The 21,767-nt window shown below is 42.6% G+C and overlaps 26 non-coding genes across 26 annotated transcripts; all 26 read right to left on the bottom strand.

Moving 5' to 3' along the window:
• Positions 1–2,680: 2,680 nt before the first annotated feature.
• On the bottom strand, positions 2,681–2,754 carry trnan-guu (transfer RNA asparagine (anticodon GUU)). The gene has a single exon. It is a non-coding gene; the product is annotated as a tRNA-Asn (tRNA).
• An 894-nt stretch (positions 2,755–3,648) lies between these two features.
• trnan-guu (transfer RNA asparagine (anticodon GUU)) lies at positions 3,649–3,722 on the bottom strand. The gene has a single exon. It is a non-coding gene; the product is annotated as a tRNA-Asn (tRNA).
• An 894-nt stretch (positions 3,723–4,616) lies between these two features.
• On the bottom strand, positions 4,617–4,690 carry trnan-guu (transfer RNA asparagine (anticodon GUU)). The gene has a single exon. It is a non-coding gene; the product is annotated as a tRNA-Ile (tRNA).
• A 411-nt stretch (positions 4,691–5,101) lies between these two features.
• On the bottom strand, positions 5,102–5,175 carry trnan-guu (transfer RNA asparagine (anticodon GUU)). The gene has a single exon. It is a non-coding gene; the product is annotated as a tRNA-Asn (tRNA).
• Positions 5,176–5,586: 411 nt separating this feature from the next.
• On the bottom strand, positions 5,587–5,660 carry trnan-guu (transfer RNA asparagine (anticodon GUU)). The gene has a single exon. It is a non-coding gene; the product is annotated as a tRNA-Asn (tRNA).
• A 1,935-nt stretch (positions 5,661–7,595) lies between these two features.
• Positions 7,596–7,669, bottom strand: trnan-guu (transfer RNA asparagine (anticodon GUU)). Its single transcript has one exon. It is a non-coding gene; the product is annotated as a tRNA-Asn (tRNA).
• Positions 7,670–10,177: 2,508 nt separating this feature from the next.
• On the bottom strand, positions 10,178–10,251 carry trnan-guu (transfer RNA asparagine (anticodon GUU)). Its single transcript has one exon. It is a non-coding gene; the product is annotated as a tRNA-Asn (tRNA).
• A 411-nt stretch (positions 10,252–10,662) lies between these two features.
• trnan-guu (transfer RNA asparagine (anticodon GUU)) lies at positions 10,663–10,736 on the bottom strand. The gene has a single exon. It is a non-coding gene; the product is annotated as a tRNA-Asn (tRNA).
• A 412-nt stretch (positions 10,737–11,148) lies between these two features.
• Positions 11,149–11,222, bottom strand: trnan-guu (transfer RNA asparagine (anticodon GUU)). Its single transcript has one exon. It is a non-coding gene; the product is annotated as a tRNA-Asn (tRNA).
• An 895-nt stretch (positions 11,223–12,117) lies between these two features.
• Positions 12,118–12,191, bottom strand: trnan-guu (transfer RNA asparagine (anticodon GUU)). The gene has a single exon. It is a non-coding gene; the product is annotated as a tRNA-Asn (tRNA).
• Positions 12,192–12,601: 410 nt separating this feature from the next.
• Positions 12,602–12,675, bottom strand: trnan-guu (transfer RNA asparagine (anticodon GUU)). The gene has a single exon. It is a non-coding gene; the product is annotated as a tRNA-Asn (tRNA).
• A 410-nt stretch (positions 12,676–13,085) lies between these two features.
• On the bottom strand, positions 13,086–13,159 carry trnan-guu (transfer RNA asparagine (anticodon GUU)). Its single transcript has one exon. It is a non-coding gene; the product is annotated as a tRNA-Asn (tRNA).
• Positions 13,160–13,571: 412 nt separating this feature from the next.
• trnan-guu (transfer RNA asparagine (anticodon GUU)) lies at positions 13,572–13,645 on the bottom strand. The gene has a single exon. It is a non-coding gene; the product is annotated as a tRNA-Asn (tRNA).
• Positions 13,646–14,056: 411 nt separating this feature from the next.
• trnan-guu (transfer RNA asparagine (anticodon GUU)) lies at positions 14,057–14,130 on the bottom strand. The gene has a single exon. It is a non-coding gene; the product is annotated as a tRNA-Asn (tRNA).
• A 410-nt stretch (positions 14,131–14,540) lies between these two features.
• trnan-guu (transfer RNA asparagine (anticodon GUU)) lies at positions 14,541–14,614 on the bottom strand. Its single transcript has one exon. It is a non-coding gene; the product is annotated as a tRNA-Asn (tRNA).
• Positions 14,615–15,026: 412 nt separating this feature from the next.
• Positions 15,027–15,100, bottom strand: trnan-guu (transfer RNA asparagine (anticodon GUU)). Its single transcript has one exon. It is a non-coding gene; the product is annotated as a tRNA-Asn (tRNA).
• A 410-nt stretch (positions 15,101–15,510) lies between these two features.
• trnan-guu (transfer RNA asparagine (anticodon GUU)) lies at positions 15,511–15,584 on the bottom strand. Its single transcript has one exon. It is a non-coding gene; the product is annotated as a tRNA-Asn (tRNA).
• A 411-nt stretch (positions 15,585–15,995) lies between these two features.
• On the bottom strand, positions 15,996–16,069 carry trnan-guu (transfer RNA asparagine (anticodon GUU)). Its single transcript has one exon. It is a non-coding gene; the product is annotated as a tRNA-Asn (tRNA).
• A 410-nt stretch (positions 16,070–16,479) lies between these two features.
• trnan-guu (transfer RNA asparagine (anticodon GUU)) lies at positions 16,480–16,553 on the bottom strand. Its single transcript has one exon. It is a non-coding gene; the product is annotated as a tRNA-Asn (tRNA).
• A 412-nt stretch (positions 16,554–16,965) lies between these two features.
• trnan-guu (transfer RNA asparagine (anticodon GUU)) lies at positions 16,966–17,039 on the bottom strand. The gene has a single exon. It is a non-coding gene; the product is annotated as a tRNA-Asn (tRNA).
• A 411-nt stretch (positions 17,040–17,450) lies between these two features.
• On the bottom strand, positions 17,451–17,524 carry trnan-guu (transfer RNA asparagine (anticodon GUU)). The gene has a single exon. It is a non-coding gene; the product is annotated as a tRNA-Asn (tRNA).
• Positions 17,525–17,935: 411 nt separating this feature from the next.
• trnan-guu (transfer RNA asparagine (anticodon GUU)) lies at positions 17,936–18,009 on the bottom strand. The gene has a single exon. It is a non-coding gene; the product is annotated as a tRNA-Asn (tRNA).
• Positions 18,010–18,418: 409 nt separating this feature from the next.
• trnan-guu (transfer RNA asparagine (anticodon GUU)) lies at positions 18,419–18,492 on the bottom strand. The gene has a single exon. It is a non-coding gene; the product is annotated as a tRNA-Asn (tRNA).
• A 411-nt stretch (positions 18,493–18,903) lies between these two features.
• trnan-guu (transfer RNA asparagine (anticodon GUU)) lies at positions 18,904–18,977 on the bottom strand. Its single transcript has one exon. It is a non-coding gene; the product is annotated as a tRNA-Asn (tRNA).
• A 408-nt stretch (positions 18,978–19,385) lies between these two features.
• On the bottom strand, positions 19,386–19,459 carry trnan-guu (transfer RNA asparagine (anticodon GUU)). The gene has a single exon. It is a non-coding gene; the product is annotated as a tRNA-Asn (tRNA).
• Positions 19,460–20,841: 1,382 nt separating this feature from the next.
• Positions 20,842–20,915, bottom strand: trnan-guu (transfer RNA asparagine (anticodon GUU)). The gene has a single exon. It is a non-coding gene; the product is annotated as a tRNA-Asn (tRNA).
• Between the last annotated feature and the right edge of the window lie 852 nt (positions 20,916–21,767).

Here is a 21,767-nt window from a genome sequence, read left to right as displayed (position 1 = left end):
TTTTTGCGAGGTATTCTTCAAGCTTGTCCGTGTCTGCCACTTGTTATCCTCGGCTCTCTGTAAGTTTTTGAGGGCACAATGGCGGCCAGTGTTGGGAGTAACGCGGTACAAAAGTAATTAATTACTGTAATGCATTGCTTTTTGCTGTAATGTGGTAATGTAAGGCTTTACAGGGAAAGAAAATGGTAATATTTACTCGGTACAATTGTCAGTAACGCAGTAATTACAATGCATTTTTAAATCCAGAATAAAGATGTGGGTTTCTTAAAAATTAAAATTGCGGAAAGCCCAAAATAAAGATCCGGTATCCACATATATGACGCCATTTATGGACTCCGCTTTGCGGGCATTCTATGAGCAGAGAGGACGCAGCAGTAATGGCTCAAATACTCCAGCTGCGTCCTGCGCAGCCGCTGTTATGTTCATAAAATCGCTCCACCAAAACAAAATAAAATAATTCACTTGCGATCGTTCATATCAGCCCATATTCTCTGTACTTTTCTGACGTGCTTTGCCTCAGCTGAGTTCATAGTCTGTGCCCTCGCCCGGTGATTTCAACTCGTTGCTGCTGGAGCGCAGCGCATATTAATCTTTTTTTGCGTTCGGTAGATCCCTTTGGCTGATTAGTTAGAAAGTAGGAAATCTAGGAAACAGTTTTTCTGGAAGACGCAGAAAACATTCAGCATGCAGGAAGGATAGAGAGAGAAAGGGCAGGAAATTATTCAGATAAAATCAAGAAAACAAAACAATGTGCTTGAAAAGAAAAAAAGTAGGTAGATTTATCCCCAATACACATTTTTACCAGTGAAAAGCAATAATATATAAGCATTTAATATTTATACATGTGATAGAATCAGATCACCCCAGAAGTCAGTCCCACATCCAGGGCCGTATCAAGGCATTTGGGGACCAAGGCAAATATAGGCTTGGAGCCCCCACCACCTCACTTCCTGCTCAGTTAATATAAGATGGCAGCGTGCTGAGAGTACGGATTGTTGTTGCTTTTATTTAATAAACAATCATTTTAAAGCACTGTTATTATATCTGTTTTTAACAGCAATCCTAGCTCAGACACCACATCATTTTCCACATATATGTCATGAGCTCACTGAGCATCAGATTACCAGATTCATATTGAAGTTGTTTTGGTGAAAGTAATGCAAAAGTAGTGTAATGCCTTACATTTTAAAATCAGTAATATTGTAATGTAATCAATTACATGAAAATGAAGGTAACAAGTAATAAATAATGCATTACAGTTTTGAAGTAACTTGCCCAACACTGATGGCGGCACTGTAAACAACTGTGTCGTCCTGACCAATCACAAGCTTGCGTTGTCCGTCTCGATTGACGGATGTTTAGAAAAGAGAGCTCGACTTCGTCCATCCTTGCGGAGCTGTGCGGCAGGCACGCGAGGACGTTGCGTGTCTCCGCACTGACGCAGATGGAGAAGCACGAATCAGGCTTTAGGCTTCATTATCAAACATTGCAATTGCAAATGCTGACAACAATCAGCTTCAAAAACATGCTTGAATGCAGAGCATAAAAGAGAACAAGCAGGCTTATTGCTACAAATAAGTAACACTAATCATGTAACTCTTGTGTAACATGTAAAATTAAGTGCACAAAATAAAAACTCCTAAAAAAAGGTCCACAAAAAACATATACGTTTACCCGCTGCAGACAGTCTGTTTGGTCACATGTTTTTGATCCTCTGCGATGGACTGGCTCTCTGTACAGGTGTACCCCGCCTGATTGCCCGTTGACTGCTGGAGATAGGCACCAGCAGTGAAATGTTAGAACCCTTTACATGGCATAATTTTGCCCCGATTGACACTAACGCTGTTTCACTTAATTGTTATAACTGCACAAGTGGACCTGCAATGGACTGTCAACCTGTACCCCACCTGTTTGCCTAGAGACTGCTGGAGATAGGCACCAGCCCCCTGCAACCTCTTGGATGTATGGAACTTCATTAATGTCGTATAAACTATCCAGCGGTCAGGTTTTTCAAACAAGTGACCCCCCCAAAAAAACTGATCACACAGATTGAATTTTCTTGCCAAACATTAGAGGATCTGAATTCATACATTGAACCTGGGCTACTATTGCACAAAAGATTTACACTTTGCAAGTTCATTAATCTTGTTTTTGATAGAAGTGCAATGTCCTTAATTTTTAGCAAGCATATATTACATGTCTCTGGGTGGGCTCGAACCACCAAACTTTTGGTTAACAGCCAAACATGCTGTCCACTTGCGCCACAGAGATATGTGTGAGATAAACACGTTACATGGCATTATTTTGCCCCGATTGACACTAACACTTTTTGACTTAATTTTTATAACTGCAAAAGTCGACCTGCAATGGGCTGTCCACCTGTACCCCACCTGATTGCCAAGAGACCGCTGGAGATAGGCACCAGCCCCCTGCAACCTCATGGATGTATGGAACCTCATTAATGTCGTATAAACTATCCAGCGGTCAGGTTTTTCAAACAAGTGAACTCCCCAAAAATAACTGATCACACAAATTGAATTTTCTTGCCAAATTTAGAGGATCTGAAATCATACATTGAATCTGGGCTACTATTGCTCAATAGATTTACACTTTGCAAGATCATTTATCTTGTTTTTGATAGAAGTGCAATGTCCTTAACTTTTAGCAAGCATATATTACATGTCCCTGGGTGGGCTCGAACCACCAACCTTTTGGTTAACAGCCGAACGTGCTGTCCAATTACGCCACAGAGACTTGTGTGAGATGAACACTTGACGAGGCATAATTTCGCCTCGCTTGACACTAACGCTTTTTTACTTTATTGTTATAACTGCACAAGCGGACCTGCAATGGACTGTCAACCTGTAACCCACCTGATTGCCTAGAGACTGCTGGAGATAGGCACCAGCCCCCTGTAAACTGATGGATGTATGGGACCTCGTTAATGTCGTATAAACTATCCAGTGGTCAGGTTTTTCAAACAAGTGATCTCCCCAAAAATAACTGATCACACAAATTGAATTTTCTTGTGAAACATAAGCTGATCTGAATTCATGCATTGAACCTAGGCTAAAACTGCTCAACAGATTGACAGTTTGCAAGTTCATTAATCTTGTTTTTCATAGAAGGGCAATGTCCTTAATTTTTGGCAAGGACATATTACACGTCCCTGGGTGGGCTTGAACCACCAAACTTTTGGTTAACAGCCTAAAGGCTGACCAGTTGCGCCACAGAGACTTGTGAGTGTTCCAACCCTTTACATGGCATAATTTTGCCACGATTGACACTAACGTTATTTCACTTAATTGTTATAACTGCACAAGTGGACCTGCAATGGACTGTCAACCTGTACCCCACCTGTTTGCCTAGAGACTGCTGGAGAAATGCACCAGCCCCCTGTAAACTGATGGATGTATGGAACGTCGTTAATGTCGTATAAACTATCCAGTGGTCAGGTTTATAAAACAAGTGAACTCCCCAAAAATAACTGATCACACAAATTTCATTTTCTTGTGAAACATAAGCGGATCTGAATTCAGTCATTGAACCTGGGCTAAAACTGCTCAACAGATTGACAGTTTGCAAGTTCATTAATCTTGTTTTTCATAGATATCGAATGCCCTTAATTTTTGGCAAGGACATATTACACGTCCCTGGGTGGGCTCGAATCACCAACCTTTCGGTTAACAGCCGAACGCGCTAACCAATTGCGCCACAGAGACTTGTGAGTGTTCCAACCCTTTACATGGCATAATTTTGCCCCGATTGACACTAACGTTATTTCACTTAATTGTTATAACTGCACAAGTGGACCTGCAATGGACTGTCAACCTGTACCCCACCTGTTTGCCTAGAGACTGCTGGAGATAGGCACCAGCCCCCTGTAAACTGATGGATGTATGGAACGTCGTTAATGTTGTATAAACTATCCAGCGGTCAGGTTTATAAAACAAGTGAACATCCCAAAAATAACTGATCACACAAATTGAATTTTCTTGTGAAACATAAGCTGATCTGAATTCATGCATTGAACCTGGGCTAAAACTGCTCAACAGGTTGACAGTTTGCAAGTTCATTAATCTTGTTTTTCATAGAAGCGCAATGTCCTTAATTTTAAGCAAAGACATATTACACGCCCTTGGGTGGGCTTGAACCACCAAACTTTCGGTTAACAGCCTAAAGGCTGTCCAATTGCGCCACAGAGACTTGTGTGAGATGAACACTTGACGTGGCATAATTTTGCCTCGCTTGACACTAACGCTTTTTGACTTAATTGTTATAACTGCACAAGTGGACCTGCAATGGACTGTCAACCTGTACCCCACCTGTTTGCCTAGAGACTGCTGGAGAAAGGCACCAGCCCCCTGTAAACTGATGGATGTATGGAACGTCGTTAATGTCGTATAAACTATCCAGTGGTCAGGTTTATAAAACAAGTGAACTCCCCAAAAATAACTGATCACACAAATTGAATTTTCTTGTGAAACATAAGCTGATCTGAATTCATGCATTGAACCTGGGCTAAAACTGCTCAACAGATTGACAGTTTGCAAGTTAATTAATCTTGTTTTTCATAGAAGCGCAATGTCATTAATTTTTGGCAATGACATATTACACGTCCCTGGGTGGGCTCTAACCACCAACCTTTCGGTTATCAGCCGAACGCGCTAACCAATTGAACCACAGAGACTTGTGAAATGTTCCAACACTTTACATGGCATAATTTTGCCCCGATTGACACTAACGCTGTTTCACTTAATTGTTATAACTGCACAAGTGGACCTGCAATGGACTGTCAACCTGTACCCCACCTGTTTGCCTAGAGACTGCTGGAGATAGGCACCAGCCCCCAGTAAACTGATGGATATATGGAACCTCGTTAATGTCGTAGAAACTATCCAGCGGTCAGGTTTTTCAAACAAGTGAACTCCCCCAAAAGACTGATCACACAAATGGAATTTTCTTGTGAAACATAAGGGAATCTGAATTCATGCATTGAACCTGGGCTAAAACTGCTCCACAGATTGACAGCTTGCAATTTCATTAATCTTGTTTTTCATAGAAGCGCAATGTCCTTAATTTTCGGCAAGGACATATTACACGTCCCTGGGTGGGCTCGAACCACCAACCTTTCTGCTAACAGCCGAACGCGCTAACCAATTGCGCCACAGAGACTTGTGAAATGTTCCAACCCTTTACATGGCATAATTTTCCCCGATTGACACTAACGCTGTTTCACTTTATTGTTATAGCTGCACAAGTGGACCTGCAATGGACTGTCAACCTGTACCCCACCTGTTTGCCTAGAGACTGCTGGAGAAAGGCACCAGCCCCCTGTAAACTGATGGATGTATGGAACATCGTTAATGTCGTATAAACTATTAAGTGGTCAGGTTTATAAAACAAGTGAACTCCCCAAAAATTACTGATCACACAAATTGAATTTTCTTGTGAAACATAAGCGGATCTGAATTCATGCATTGAACCTGGGCTAAAATTGCTCAACAGGTTGACAGTTTGCAAGTTCATTACTCTTGTTTTTCATAGATATGCAATGCCCTTAATTCTTAGCAAGGACATATTACACGTCCCTGGGTGGGCTCGAACCACCAACCTTTCGGTTAACAGCCGAACGCGCTGTCCAACTGCGTCACAGAGACTTGTGTGAGATGAACACTTGACGTGGCATCATTTCGCCTCGCTTGACACTAACGCTTTTTGACTTAATTGTTATAACTGCACAAGTGGACCTGCAATGGACTGTCAACCTGTACCCCACCTTTTTGCCTAGAGACTGCTGGAGATAGGCACCAGCCCCCTGTAAACTGATCAGTGGTGGGCAGTCAGGGCCAGCAAAGCCTTCTCTGCTGGCCTAAACGTACTCAAAAGCGTAAATGTATTTTTTTTCCTTTGGTAATTACTTTTTAATAAAAAAATGTTTACTGGTCTATTTTCTTTATATCCTATTATAACCACTTGGCTGCGCTGCTTCCAGTGTTAAAATACCAAGGCTGGGTGTTATCCAATCAGATTTAAGCTAGCTTGTGTTTTCAGGCAGATTAAGTCTGCCCTAGGCCTTCAGAATCAATCGAGAAGCCCACTGTCCGCTGTAAGTGAACAGAGACGATCTATTTGCGATAGCCAATCAGCTCACGAGTCAGCTTGGCCCGGGCCAGCTAGCTGGCCTCACGCAAAAGTTGACATGAACGCATCCTGTGATTGGATAAGCAGTAGTTTGTACTTTTCTAGCAGCATTAAGCAAAATATCAAAACTAAATACGGAGATTTGTATCTATAGGCAGTTATCAGTGTATTTTTGAACACATGATGGCTGAAAGAGGAGAAGAGACAGACTTGGTTGCAGATTAACTTGCCACACCATTTTCAAGACGGACCTTTCAAGAAAAAATGGATATTGTGAGAACAGGTTGTCTGACTCCAACGCTAGCTGGCTTGTCCCAGCAGGGGAAAGGATTTGTTCGTCATTTTCAGGCAAGCAACTATGAACAGTACCCATGGCTAACAGCTTCAGAGAACCGCTGCAGGTTATTCTGCTGGGAATGCCTGTTGCTCGCATCAGATGGATTTGGTAGCATTAAAGCGCGTTAAAACGTACGGCAGAAACACGACCTCCGGACAGACACGTCTTTCAGCATTAGCCTCCATGTCCATAGAAAAGGACCTACTCACGGACCTGAAGTGCACAGATAAACTGTACAGAGCCACTGAGGTTTTCCTGAGGAAAGAAAGAAGGATGGATTTTATTTTCTAATGAGAAGGAGAAGAGGAGATCCATGCTGGACATTTATGTTGGTGAGTAGGAACATTTTATTAGTATTTTTTTTAATGTTTTGTCATTTTATTTTGTTAATAATCAATAAATGGTAACGAAATAAAATGGCAAAATGAAATTATTCTGTGTTCTGTTTCTATGCAATTTATATTGTGTATAACGTGGTGTGTGCAGCTGCGCCAACATGTTAAATTGTTTCGCGGTGCAGTTTTCTCCAAAACAAATGCAAATAATGTGTTTGCTTTACTTATTTATTTTATTGTCTCATCTCTTAAACCCGTCTTTCATTTCTGAGATTTGACGGTATCCGTGGTCAGCTTCCTACTCTCAACTGGGAATGCGAGTTTGATTTTAAAGACTGGAAATTATGAGTCTTGACCAGCCACTGGTGTGTGTGTGTGTGTGTGTGTGTGTGTGTGTGTGTGTGTGTGTGTGTGTGTGAGGTTTCTCCAGCTGTGATGTCCTATTGATGGTATTTTAAGGTGTATTAAATTAGATTGGACTGAATAGGAAATCACTGAAGGCCCAGGGGTGGAACGCACCGCCCGCCACTGAAACTGATGTATATATGGACACTCGTTAATGTCGCATAAACTATCCAGCGGTCAGGTTTATAAAACAAGTGAACTCCCAAAAAAAAACTGATCACACAAATTGAATTTTCTTGTGAAACATAAGCGGATCTGAATTCATGCATTGAACCTGGGCTGAAATTGCTCAACAGGTTGACAGTTTGCAAGTTCATTAATCTTGTTTTTCATAGATATGCAACGCCCTTAATATTTAGCAAGGACATATTACACATCCCTGGGTGGGCTCGAACCACCAACCTTTCAGTTAACAGCTGAACGCGCTAACCAATTGCGCCACAGAGACTTTTGAGTGTTCCAACCCTTTACATGGCATAATTTTGCCCCGATTGACACTAACGTTATTTCACTTAATTGTTATAACTGCACAAGTGGACCTGCAATGGACTGTCAACCTGTAACCCACCTGTTTGCCTAGAGACTGCTGGAGATAGGCACCAGCCCCCAGTAAACTGATGGATAATATGGAACCACGTTAATGTCGTAAAAACTATCCAGTGGTCAGGTTTTTCAAACAATTGAACTCCCCCAAAAGACTGATCACACAAATTGAACTTTCTTGTGAAACATAAGCGGATCTGAATTCATGCATTGAACCTGGGCTAAAATTGATCAACAGGTTGATAGTTTGCAAGTTCATTACTCTAGTTTTTCATAGATATGCAATGCCCTTATTTTTAGCAAGGACATATTAAACATCCCTGGGTGGGCTCGAACCACCAACCTTTCGGTTAACAGTCATACGCGCTAACCAATTGCGCCACAGAGACTTGTGAAATGTTCCAACCCTTTACATGTCATAATTTTGCCCCGATTGAAACTAACGCTGTTTCACTTAATTGTTATAACTGCACAAGTGGACCTGCAATGGACTGTCAACCTGTACCCCACCTGTTTGCCTAGAGACCGCTGGAGAAAGGCACCAGCCCCCAGTAAACTGATGGATATATGGAACCTCGTTAATGTCGTATACAGGTGCTGGCCAGTAAATTAGAATATCATCAAAAGGTTGAAAATATTTCAGTAATCCCATTCAAAACGTGAAACTTGTACATTATATTCATGCAATGCACACAGACCAATGTATTTCCAATGTTCATTACATTTAAATTTGATATTCATAAGTGACAACTAATGAAAACTCCAAATTTGGTATCTCAAAAAATTAGAATATTCTGAAAAGGCTGAATATAGAAGACACCTGCTGCCACTCTAATCAGCTGATTTACTCAAAACACCTGCAAAGGCCTTTAAAAGGTCCCTCAGTCTTGTTTTGAAGGCACCACAATCATGGGGAAGACTTCTGACTTAACAGCTGTCCAAAAGACAATCATTGACACCTTGCACAAGGAGGGCAAGACACAAAAGGTGATTGCTAAAGAAGCTGGCTGTTCGCAGAGCTCTGTGTCCAAGCACATTAACAGACAGGCGAAGGGACGGAAAAAATGTGGTAGAAAAAAGTGTACAAGCTCTAGGGATAACCGCACCCTGCAGAGAATTGTGACGACAAATCCATTCAAAAATGTGGGGGAGATCCACAAAGAGTGGACTGCAGCTGGAGTCAGCGCTTCAAGAACCACCACGAGGAGACTCATGAAAGACATGGGATTCAGGTGTCGCATTCCGTGTGTCAAGCCACTCCTGAACAAGAAACAGCGCAAGAAGCGTCTCGCCTGGGCCAAGGACAAAAAGGACTGGACTGATGCTGAGTGGTCCAAAGTTATGTTTTCTGATGAAAGCAAGTTCTGCATTTCCTTTGGAAATCAAGGACCCAGAGTCTGGAGGAAGAGCGGAGAAGCACAGAATCCACGTTGCATGAGGTCCAGTGTAAAGTTTCCACCGTCAGTGATGGTGTGGGGTGCCATGTCATCTGCCGGTGTTGGCCCACTCTGTTTCCTGAGGTCCAGGGTCAATGCAGCCGTCTACCAGGAAGTTTTAGAGCACTTCATGCTTCCTGCTGCTGACCAACTTTATGGGGATGCAGACTTCACCTTTCAACAGGACTTGGCACCTGCACACAGTGCCAAAACCACCAGCACCTGGTTCAAGGACCATGGTATCCCTGTCCTTGATTGGCCAGCAAACTCGCCTGACCTTAACCCCATAGAAAATCTATGGGGTATTGTGAAGCGGAGGATGCAATACGCTAGACCCAACAATGCAGAGGAGCTGAAGACGACTATCAGAGCAACCTGGGCTCTCATAACACCTGAGCAGTGCCACAGACTGATCGAGTCCATGCCACGCCGCATTACTGCAGTTATTGAGGCAAAAGGAGCCCCGACTAAGTATTGAGTGCTATACATGCACATTCTTTTCATGTTCATTCTTTTCAGTTGGCCAACATTAGAGAAACAAACATTTTTTCATTGGCCTTTAGAATATTCTAATTTTCTGAGATACCAGATTTGATGTTTTCATTGGTTGTCACCTATAAATATCAAAATTAAACGTAATAAACATCGGAAATACATTGGTCTGTGTGCATTGCATGAATATAATGTACAAGTTTCACGTTTTGAATGGAATTACTGAAATATTTTCAACCTTTTGATGATATTCTAATTTACTGGCCAGCACCTGTAAACTATCCAGCAGTCAGGTTTTTCAAACAATTGAACTCCCCCAAAAGACAGATCACACAAACTGAATTTTCTTGTGAAACATAAGGGAATCTGAATTCATGCATTGAACCTGGGCTGAAATTGCTCAACAGGTTGACAGTTTGCAAGTTCATTAATCTTGTTTTTCATAGAAACGCAAAGTCCTTTATTTTCGGCATGGACATATTACACGTCCCTGGGTGGGCTCGAACCACCAACCTTTCGGTTAACAAACGAACGCGCTAACCAATTGCGCCACAGAGACTTGTGAAATGTTCCAACCCTTTACATTGCATAATTTTGCCCTGATTGACACTAACGCTGTTTCACTTAATTGTTATAACTACACAAGTGGACCTGCAATGGACTGTCAACCTGTACCCCACCTGTTTGCCTAGAGACTGCTGGAGAAAGGCACCAGCCCCCAGTAAACTGATGGATATATGGAACCTCGTTAATGTCGTATAAACTATCCAGCAGTCAGGTTTTTCAAACAATTGAACTCCCCCAAAAGACAGATCACACAAACTGAATTTTCTTGTGAAACATAAGGGAATCTGAAATCATGCATTGAACATGGGCTGAAATTGCTCATCAGGTTGACAGTTTGCAAGTTCATTGATCTTGTTTTTCATAGAAGCGCAAAGTCCTTTATTTTCGGCATGGACATATTACACGTCCCTGGGTGGGCTCGAACCACCAACCTTTCGGTTAACAGCCGAACGCGCTAACCAATTGCGCCACAGAGACTTGTGAAATGTTCCAACCCTTTACATGTCATAATTTTGACCCGATTGACACTAACGCTGTTTCACTTAATTGTTATAACTGCACAAGTGGACCTGCAATGGACTGTCAACCTGTATCCCACCTGTTTGTCTAGAGACTGCTGGAGAAAGGCACCAGCCCCCTGTAAACTGATGGATGTATGGAACATCGTTAATGTCGTATAAACTTTCCAGTGGTCAGGTTTATAAAACAAGTGAACTCCCCAAAAATTATTGATCACACAAATTGAATTTTCTTGTGAAACATAAGGGAATCTGAATTCATGCATTGAACCTGGGCTAAAACTGCTCAACAGTTTGACGGTCTGCAAGTTCATTAATCTTGTTTTTCATAGAAGCGCAATGTCCTTAATTTTCGGCAAGGACATATTACACGTCCCTGGGTGGGATCTAACCATCAACCTTTCGGTTAACAGCCGAACGCGCTGTCCAATTGCGCCACAGAGACTTGTGAGTGTTCCAACCCTTTACATGGCATAATTTTGCCCCGATTGACACTAACGCTGTTTCACTTAATTGTTATAACTGCACAAGTGGACCTGCAGTGGACTGTCAACCTGTACCCCACCTGTTTGCCTAGAGACTGCTGGAGAAAGGCACCAGCCCCCAGTAAACTGATGGATATATGGAACCTCGTTAATGTCGTATAAACTATCCAGCGGTCAGGTTTATAAAACAAGTGAACTCCCCAGAAAAACTGATCACACAAATGGAATTTTCTTGTGCAACATACGCAGATCTGAATTCATGCATAGTACCTGGGCTGAAATTGCTCAACAGGTTGACAGTTTGCAAGTTCATTAATCTTGTTTTTCATAGAAGCGCAATGCACTTAATTTTCGGCAAGCACATATTACACGTTCCTGGGTGGGCTCGAACCACCAACCTTTCGGTTAACAGTCGTACGCGCTAACCAATTGCGCCACAGAGACTTGTGAAATGTTCCAACCCTTTACATGGCATAATTTTGCCCCGATTGAAACTAACGCTGTTTCACTTAATTGTTATAACTGCACAAGTGGACCTGCAATGGACTGTCAACCTGTACCCCACCTGTTTGCCTAGAGACTGCTGGAGATAGGCACCAGCCCCCTGTAAACTGATGGATATATGGAACCTCGTTAATGTCGTATAAATTATCCAGCGGTCAGGTTTATAAAACAAGTGAACTCCCCAGAAAAACTGATCACACAAATGGAATTTTCTTGTGAAACATAAGGGAATCTGAATTCATGCATTGAACCTGGGCTAAAACTGCTCAACAGATTGACAGTCTGCAAGTTCATTAATCTTGTTTTTCATAGAAGCGCAATGTCCTTAATTTTCGGCAAGGACATATTACACGTCCCTGGGTGGGCTCGAACCACCAACCTTTCGGTTAACAGCCGAACGCGCTGTCCAATTGCTCCACAGAGACTTGTGAGTGTTCCAACCCTTTACATGGCATAATTTTGCCCCGATTGACACTAACGCTGTTTCACTTAATTGTTATAACTGCACAAGTGGACGTACAATGGACTGTCAACCTGTACCCCACCTGTTTGCCTAGAGACTGCTGGAGAACGGCACCAGCCCCCTGTAAACTGATGGATGTATGGAACATCGTTAATGTCGTAGAAACTATCCAGTTGTCAGGTTTATAAAACAAGTGAACTCCCCAAAAATTACTGATCACACAAATTGAATTTTCTTGTGAAACATAAGGGAATCTGAATTCATGCATTGAACCTGGGCTGAAATTGCTCAACAGGTTGACAGTTTGCAAGTTCATTAATCTTGTTTTTCATAGGAGCGCAATGTCCTTATTTTCGGCAAGGACATATTACACGTCCCTGGGTGGGCTTGAACCATCAACCTTTCGGTTAACAGCCGAACGCGCTGTCCAATTGCGCCACAGAGACTTGTGAGTGTTCCAACCCTTTACATGGCATAATTTTGCCCCGATTGACACTAACGCTGTTTCACTTAATTGTTATAACTGCACAAGTGGACCTGCAGTGGACTGTCAACCTGTACCCCACCTGTTTGCCTAGAGACTGCTGGAGAAAGGCACCAGCCCCCAGTAAACTGATGGATATATGGAACCTCGTTAATGTCGTATAAACTATCCAGCGGTCAGGTTTATAAAACAAGTGAACTCCCCAGAAAAACTGATCACACAAACGGAATTTTCTTGTGCAACATAAGCAGATCTGAATTCGTGCATTGAACCTGGGCTGAAATTGCTCAACAGGTTGACAGTTTGCAAGTTCATTAATCTTGTATTTCATAGAAGCGCAATGTCCTTAATTTTCGGCAAGGACATATTACACGTCCCTGGGTGGGCTCGAACCACCAACCTTTCGGTTAACAGCCGAACGCGCTAACCAATTGTGCCACAGAGACTTGTGAAATGCTCCACCCCTTTACATGGCATAATTTTGCCCCGATTGACACTAACGCTGTTTCACTTAATTGTTATAACTACACAAGTCGACCTGCAATGGACTGTCAACCTGTACCCCACCTGTTTGCCTAGAGACTGCTGGAGATAGGCACCAGCCCCCTGTAAACTGATGGATGTATGGAACATCGTTAATGTCGTATAAACTTTCCAGTGGTCAGGTTTATAAAACAAGTGAACTCCCCAAAAATTATTGATCACACAAATTGAATTTTCTTGTGAAACATAAGGGAATCTGAATTCATGCATTGAACCTGGGCTAAAACTGCTCAACAGATTGACAGTCTGCAAGTTCATTAATCTTGTTTTTCATAGAAACGCAATGTCCTTAATTTTCGGCAAGGACATATTATACATCCCTGGGTGGGCTCGAACCACCAACCTTTCGGTTAACAGCCGAACGCGCTGTCCAATTGCGCCACAGAGACTTGTGAGTGTTCCAACCCTTTACATGGCATAATTTTGCCCCGATTGACACTAACGCTGTTTCACTTAATTGTTATAACTGCACAAGTGGACGTACAATGGACTGTCAACCTGTACCCCACCTGTTTGCCTAGAGACTGCTGGAGAACGGCACCAGCCCCCTGTAAACTGATGGACGTATGGAACATCGTTAATGTCGTAGAAACTATCCAGTGGTCAGGTTTATAAAACAAGTGAACTCCCCAAAAATTACTGATCACACAAATTGAATTGTCTTGTGAAACATAAGCGGATCTGAATTCAAGCGTTGAACCTGGGCTAAAATTGCTCAACAGGTTGACAGTTTGCAAGTTCATTAATCTTGTTTTCCATAGATATGCAATGCCCTTAATTTTTAGCAAGGACATATTACACGTCCCTGGGTGGGCTTAAACCACCAACCTTTTGGTTAACAGCCGAACGCGCTGTCCAATTGCGCCACAGAGACTTGTGAGTGCTCCAACCCTTTACATGGCATAATTTTGCCCCGATTGACACTAACGCTGTTTCACTTAATTGTTATAACTGTACAAGTGGACCTGCAATGGACTGTCAACCTGTACCCCACCTGTTTGCCTAGAGACTGCTGGAGATAGGCACCAGCCCCCAGTAAACTGATGGATATATGGAACCTCGTTAATGTCGTATAAACTATCCAGCGGTCAGGTTTATAAAACAAGTGAACTCCCCAGAAAAACTGATCACACAAATGGAATTTTCTTGTGCAACATAAGCAGATCTGAATTCGTGCATTGAACCTGGGCTGAAATTGCTCAACAGGTTGCCAGTTTGCAAGTTCATTAATCTTGTATTTCATAGAAGCGCAATGTCCTTAATTTTCGGCAAGGACATATTACACGTCCCTGGGTGGGCTCGAACCACCAACCTTTCGGTTAACAGCCGAACGCGCTAACCAATTGTGCCACAGAGACTTGTGAAATGCTCCACCCCTTTACATGGCATAATTTTGCCCCGATTGACACTAACGCTGTTTCACTTAATTGTTATAACTACACAAGTCGACCTGCAATGGACTGTCAACCTGTACCCCACCTGTTTGCCTAGAGACTGCTGGAGATAGGCACCAGCCCCCTGTAAACTGATGGATGTATGGAACATCGTTAATGTCGTATAAACTTTCCAGTGGTCAGGTTTATAAAACAAGTGAACTCCCCAAAAATTATTGATCACACAAATTGAATTTTCTTGTGAAACATAAGGGAATCTGAATTCATGCATTGAACCTGGGCTAAAACTGCTCAACAGATTGACAGTCTGCAAGTTCATTAATCTTGTTTTTCATAGAAACGCAATGTCCTTAATTTTCGGCAAGGACATATTATACATCCCTGGGTGGGCTCGAACCACCAACCTTTCGGTTAACAGCCGAACGCGCTGTCCAATTGCGCCACAGAGACTTGTGAGTGTTCCAACCCTTTACATGGCATAATTTTGCCCCGATTGACACTAACGCTGTTTCACTTAATTGTTATAACTGCACAAGTGGACGTACAAGGACTGTCAACCTGTACCCCACCTGTTTGCCTAGAGACTGCTGGAGATAGGCACCAGCCCCCTGTAAACTGATGGATGTATGGAACATCGTTAATGTCGTATAAACTTTCCAGTGGTCAGGTTTATAAAACAAGTGAACTCCCCAAAAATTATTGATCACACAAATTGAATTTTCTTGTGAAACATAAGGGAATCTGAATTCATGCATTGAACCTGGGCTAAAACTGCTCAACAGATTGACAGTCTGCAAGTTCATTAATCTTGTTTTTCATAGTAACGCAATCTCCTTAATTTTCAGCAAGGACATATTATACATCCCTGGGTGGGCTCGAACCACCAACCTTTCGGTTAACAGCCGAACGCGCTGTCCAATTGCGCCACAGAGACTTGTGAGTGTTCCAACCCTTTACATGGCATAATTTTGCCCCGATTGACACTAACGCTGTTTCACTTAATTGTTATAACTGCACAAGTGGACGTACAATGGACTGTCAACCTGTACCCCACCTGTTTGCCTAGAGACTGCTGGAGAACGGCACCAGCCCCCTGTAAACTGATGGATGTATGGAACATCGTTAATGTCGTAGAAACTATCCAGTGGTCAGGTTTATAAAACAAGTGAACTCCCCAAAAATTACTGATCACACAAATTGAATTGTCTTGTGAAACATAAGCGGATCTGAATTCAAGCGTTGAACCTGGGCTAAAATTGCTCCACAGGTTGACAGTTTGCAAGTTCATTAATCTTGTTTTCCATAGATATGCAATGCCCTTAATTTTTAGCAAGGACATATTACACGTCCCTGGGTGGGCTTGAACCACCAACCTTTTGGTTAACAGCCGAACGCGCTGTCCAATTGCGCCACAGAGACTTGTGAGTGCTCCAACCCTTTACATGGCATAATTTTGCCCCGATTGACACTAACGCTGTTTCACTTAATTGTTATAACTGTACAAGTGGACCTGCAATGGACTGTCAACCTGTACCCCACCTGTTTGCCTAGAGACTGCTGGAGATAGGCACCAGCCCCCAGTAAACTGATGGATATATGGAACCTCGTTAATGTCGTATAAACTATCCAGCGGTCAGGTTTATAAAACAAGTGAACTCCCCAGAAAAACTGATCACACAAATGGAATTTTCTTGTGCAACATAAGCAGATCTGAATTCGTGCATTGAACCTGGGCTGAAATTGCTCAACAGGTTGCCAGTTTGCAAGTTCATTAATCTTGTATTTCATAGAAGCGCAATGTCCTTAATTTTCGGCAAGGACATATTACACGTCCCTGGGTGGGCTCGAACCACCAACCTTTCGGTTAACAGCCGAACGCGCTAACCAATTGTGCCACAGAGACTTGTGAAATGCTCCACCCCTTTACATGGCATAATTTTGCCCCGATTGACACTAACGCTGTTTCACTTAATTGTTATAACTACACAAGTCGACCTGCAATGGACTGTCAACCTGTACCCCACCTGTTTGCCTAGAGACTGCTGGAGATAGGCACCAGCCCCCTGTAAACTGATGGATGTATGGAACATCGTTAATGTCGTATAAACTTTCCAGTGGTCAGGTTTATAAAACAAGTGAACTCCCCAAAAATTATTGATCACACAAATTGAATTTTCTTGTGAAACATAAGGGAATCTGAATTCATGCATTGAACCTGGGCTAAAACTGCTCAACAGATTGACAGTCTGCAAGTTCATTAATCTTGTTTTTCATAGAAACGCAATGTCCTTAATTTTCGGCAAGGACATATTATACATCCCTGGGTGGGCTCGAACCACCAACCTTTCGGTTAACAGCCGAACGCGCTGTCCAATTGCGCCACAGAGACTTGTGAGTGTTCCAACCCTTTACATGGCATAATTTTGCCCCGATTGACACTAACGCTGTTTCACTTAATTGTTATAACTGCACAAGTGGACGTACAATGGACTGTCAACCTGTACCCCACCTGTTTGCCTAGAGACTGCTGGAGATAGGCACCAGCCCCCTGTAAACTGATGGATGTATGGAACATCGTTAATGTCGTATAAACTTTCCAGTGGTCAGGTTTATAAAACAAGTGAACTCCCCAAAAATTTTTGATCACACAAATTGAATTTTCTTGTGAAACATAAGGGAATCTGAATTCATGCATTGAACCTGGGCTAAAACTGCTCAACAGATTGACAGTCTGCAAGTTCATTAATCTTGTTTTTCATAGTAACGCAATCTCCTTAATTTTCGGCAAGGACATATTATACATCCCTGGGTGGGCTCGAACCACCAACCTTTCGGTTAACAGCCGAACGCGCTGTCCAATTGCGCCACAGAGACTTGTGAGTGTTCCAACCCTTTACATGGCATAATTTTGCCCCGATTGACACTAACGCTGTTTCACTTAATTGTTATAACTGCACAAGTGGACGTACAATGGACTGTCAACCTGTACCCCACCTGTTTGCCTAGAGACTGCTGGAGAACGGCACCAGCCCCCTGTAAACTGATGGATGTATGGAACATCGTTAATGTCGTAGAAACTATCCAGTGGTCAGGTTTATAAAACAAGTGAACTCCCCAAAAATTACTGATCACACAAATTGAATTGTCTTGTGAAACATAAGCGGATCTGAATTCAAGCGTTGAACCTGGGCTAAAATTGCTCAACAGGTTGACAGTTTGCAAGTTCATTAATCTTGTTTTCCATAGATATGCAATGCCCTTAATTTTTAGCAAGGACATATTACACGTCCCTGGGTGGGCTCGAACCACCAACCTTTTGGTTAACAGCCGAACGCGCTGTCCAATTGCGCCACAGAGACTTGTGAGTGTTCCAACCCTTTACATGGCATAATTTTGCCCCGATTGACACTAACGCTGTTTCACTTAATTGTTATAACTGTACAAGTGGACCTGCAATGGACTGTCAACCTGTACCCCACCTGTTTGCCTAGAGACTGCTGGAGATAGGCACCAGCCCCCAGTAAACTGATGGATGTATGGAACATCGTTAATGTCGTATAAACTATCCAGCGGTCAGGTTTTTCGAACAAGTGAACTCCCAAGAAAAACTGATCACACAAATGGAATTTTCTTGTGAAACATAAGCGGATCTGAATTCATGCATAGAACCTGGGCTGAAATTGCTCAACAGGTTGACAGTTTGCAAGTTCATTAATCTTGTTTTTCATAGGAGCGCAATGTCCTTATTTTCGGCAAGGACATATTACACGTCCCTGGGTGGGCTCGAACCACCAACCTTTCGGTTAACAGCCGAACGCGCTGTCCAATTGCGCCACAGAGACTTGTGATTGTTCCAACCCTTTACATGGAATAATTTTGCCCCGATTGACAATAACGTTATTTCACTTAATTGTTATAACTACACAAGTGGACCTGCAATGGACTGTCAACCTGTACCCCACCTGTTTGCCTAGAGACTGCTGGAGATAGGCACCAGCCCCCAGTAAACTGATGGATGTATGGAACATCGTTAATGTCGTATAAACTTTCCAGTGGTCAGGTTAATAAAACAAGTGAACTCCCCAAAATTTACTGATCACACAAATTGAATTTTCTTGTGAAACATAAGCTGATCTGAATTCATGCGTTGAACCTGGGCTAAAATTGCTCAATAGGTTGACAGTTTGCAAGTTCATTAATCTTGTTTTTCATAGATATGCAATGCCCTTAATTTTTAGCAAGGACATATTCCACGTCCCTGGGTGGGCTCGAACCACCAACCTTTCGGTTAACAGCCGAACGCTCTAAACAATTGCGCCACAGAGACTTGTGGAAATGAACACTTGACGTGGTATAATTTTGCCTCGCTTGACACTAACGCTTTTTGACTTAATTGTTATAACTGGACAAGTGGACCTGCAATGGACTGTCAACCTGTACCCCACCTGTTTGCCTAGAGACTGCTGGAGATAGGCAACAGCCCCCAGTAAACTGATGGATATATGGAACCTCGTTAATGTCGTAGAAACTATCCAGTGGTCAGGTTTATAAAACAAGTGAACTCCCCAAAAATTACTGATCACACAAATTGCATTTTCTTGTGAAACATAAGCGGATCTGAATTCATGCGTTGAACCTGGGCTAAAATTGCTCAACAGGTTGACAGTTTGCAAGTTCATTAATCTTGTTTTTCATAGGAGCGCAATGCCCTTATTTTCGGCAAGGACATAGTACATGTCCCTGGGTGGGCTCAAACCACCAACCTTTCGGTTAACAGCCGAACGCGCTGTCCAATTGCGCCACAGAGACTTGTGAGTGTTCCAACCCTTTACATGGCATAATTTTGCCCTGATTGACACTAACGTTATTTCACTTATTTGTTATAACTGCACAAGTGGACTTGCAATGGACTGTCAACCTGTACCCCACCTGTTTGCCTAGAGACTGCTGGAGATAGGCACCAGCCCCCAGTAAACTGATGGATATATGGAACCTCGTTAATGTCGTATAAACTATCCAGCGGTCAGGTTTTTCAAACAATTGAACTCCCCCAAACGACTGATCACACAAATTGAATTTTCTTGTGAAACATAAGGGAATCTGAATTCATGCATTGAACCTGGGCTAAAATTGCTCAACAGGTTGACAGTTTGCAAGTTCATTAATCTTGTTTTTTATAGAAGCGCAATGTCCTTAATTTTCGGCAAAGACAAATTACACGTCCCTGGGTGAGCTCGAACCACCAACCTTTCGCTTAAAAGCCGAACGCGCTAACCAATTGCGCCTCAGAGACTTGTGAAATGTTCCAACCCTTTACATGGCATAATTTTGCCCCGATTGACACTAACGCTGTTTTACTTAATTGTTATAACTGCACAAGTGGACCTGCAATGGACTGTCAACCTGTATCCCACCTGTTTGTCTAGAGACTGCTGGAGAAAGGCACCAGCCCCCTGTAAACTGATGGATGTATGGAACATCGTTAATGTCGTAGAAACTATCCAGTGGTCAGGTTTATAAAACAAGTGAACTCCCCAAAAATTACTGATCACACAAATGGAATTTTCTTGTGAAACATAAGCGGATCTGAATTCATGCGTTGAACCTGGGCTAAAATTGCTCAACAGGTTGACAGTTTGCAAGTTCATTAATCTTGTTTTTCATAGAAGCGCAATGTCCTTAATTTTCAGCAAGGACATATTACACGTCCCTGCGTGGGCTCGAACCACCAACCTTTCGGTTAACGGCCGAATGCACTTACCAATTGCGCCACAGAGACTTGTGAAATGTTCCAACCCTTTACATGGCATAATTTTGCCCCGATTGACACTAACGCTGTTTTACTTAATTGTTATAACTGCACAAGTGGACCTGCAATGGACTGTCAACCTGTATCCCACCTGTTTGTCTAGAGACTGCTGGAGAAAGGCACCAGCCCCCTGTAAACTGATGGATGTATGGAACATCGTTAATGTCGTAGAAACTATCCAGTGGTCAGGTTTATAAAACAAGTGAATTCCCCAAAAATTACTGATCACACAAATTGAATTTTCTTGTGAAACATAAGCGGATCTGAATTCATGCGTTGAACCTGGGCTAAAATTGCTCAACAGGTTGACAGTTTGCAAGTTCATTAATCTTGTTTTTCATAGGAGCGCAATGTCCTTATTTTCGGAAAAGGACATAGTACACGTCCCTGGGTGGGCTCGAACCACCAACCTTTCGGTTAACAGCCGAACGCGCTGTCCAATTGCGCCACAGAGACTTGGGAGTGTTCCAACCCTTTACATGGCATAATTTTGCCCCGATTGACACTAACGTTATTTCACTTAATTGTTATAACTGCACAAGTGGACCTGCAATGGACTGTCAACCTGTACCCCACCTGTTTGCCTAGAGACTGCTGGAGATAGGCACCAGCCCCCAGTAAACTGATGGATATATGGAACCTCGTTAATGTCGTATAAACTATCCAGCGGTCAGGTTTTTAAAACAAGTGAACTCCCCCAAACGACTGATCACACAAATTGAATTTTCTTGTGAAACATAAGGGAATCTGAATTCATGCATTGAACCTGGGCTAAAATTGCTCAACAGGTTGACAGTTTGCAAGTTCATTAATCTTGTTTTTTATAGAAGCGCGATGTCCTTAATTTTCGGCAAAGACATACTGCACATCCCTGGCTGGGCTCGAACCACCAACCTTTCGCTTAACAGCCGAACGCGCTAACCAATTGCGCCTCAGAGACTTGTGAAATGTTCCAACCCTTTACATGGCATAATTTTGCCCCGATTGACACTAACGCTGTTTTACTTAATTGTTATAACTGCACAAGTCGACCTGCAATGGACTGTCAACCTGTATCCCACCGGTTTGTCTAGAGACTGCTGGAGAAAGGCACCAGCCCCCTGTAAACTGATGGATGTATGGAACATCGTTAATGTCGTAGAAACTATTCAGTGGTCAGGTTTATGAAACAAGTGAACTCCCCAAAAATTACTGATCACACAAATGGAATTTTCTTGTGAAACATAAGCGGATCTGAATTCATGCGTTGAACCTGGGCTAAAATTGCTCAACAGGTTGACAGGTTGCAAGTTCATTAATCTTGTTTTT

This window comes from Nothobranchius furzeri, chromosome 2, assembly GCF_043380555.1.
Source record: "Nothobranchius furzeri strain GRZ-AD chromosome 2, NfurGRZ-RIMD1, whole genome shotgun sequence".
NCBI lineage: Eukaryota > Metazoa > Chordata > Actinopteri > Cyprinodontiformes > Nothobranchiidae > Nothobranchius > Nothobranchius furzeri.
The sequence above is the reverse complement of the archived record's forward strand: the minus strand, read 5'-3'. Positions and strand labels throughout refer to the sequence as shown.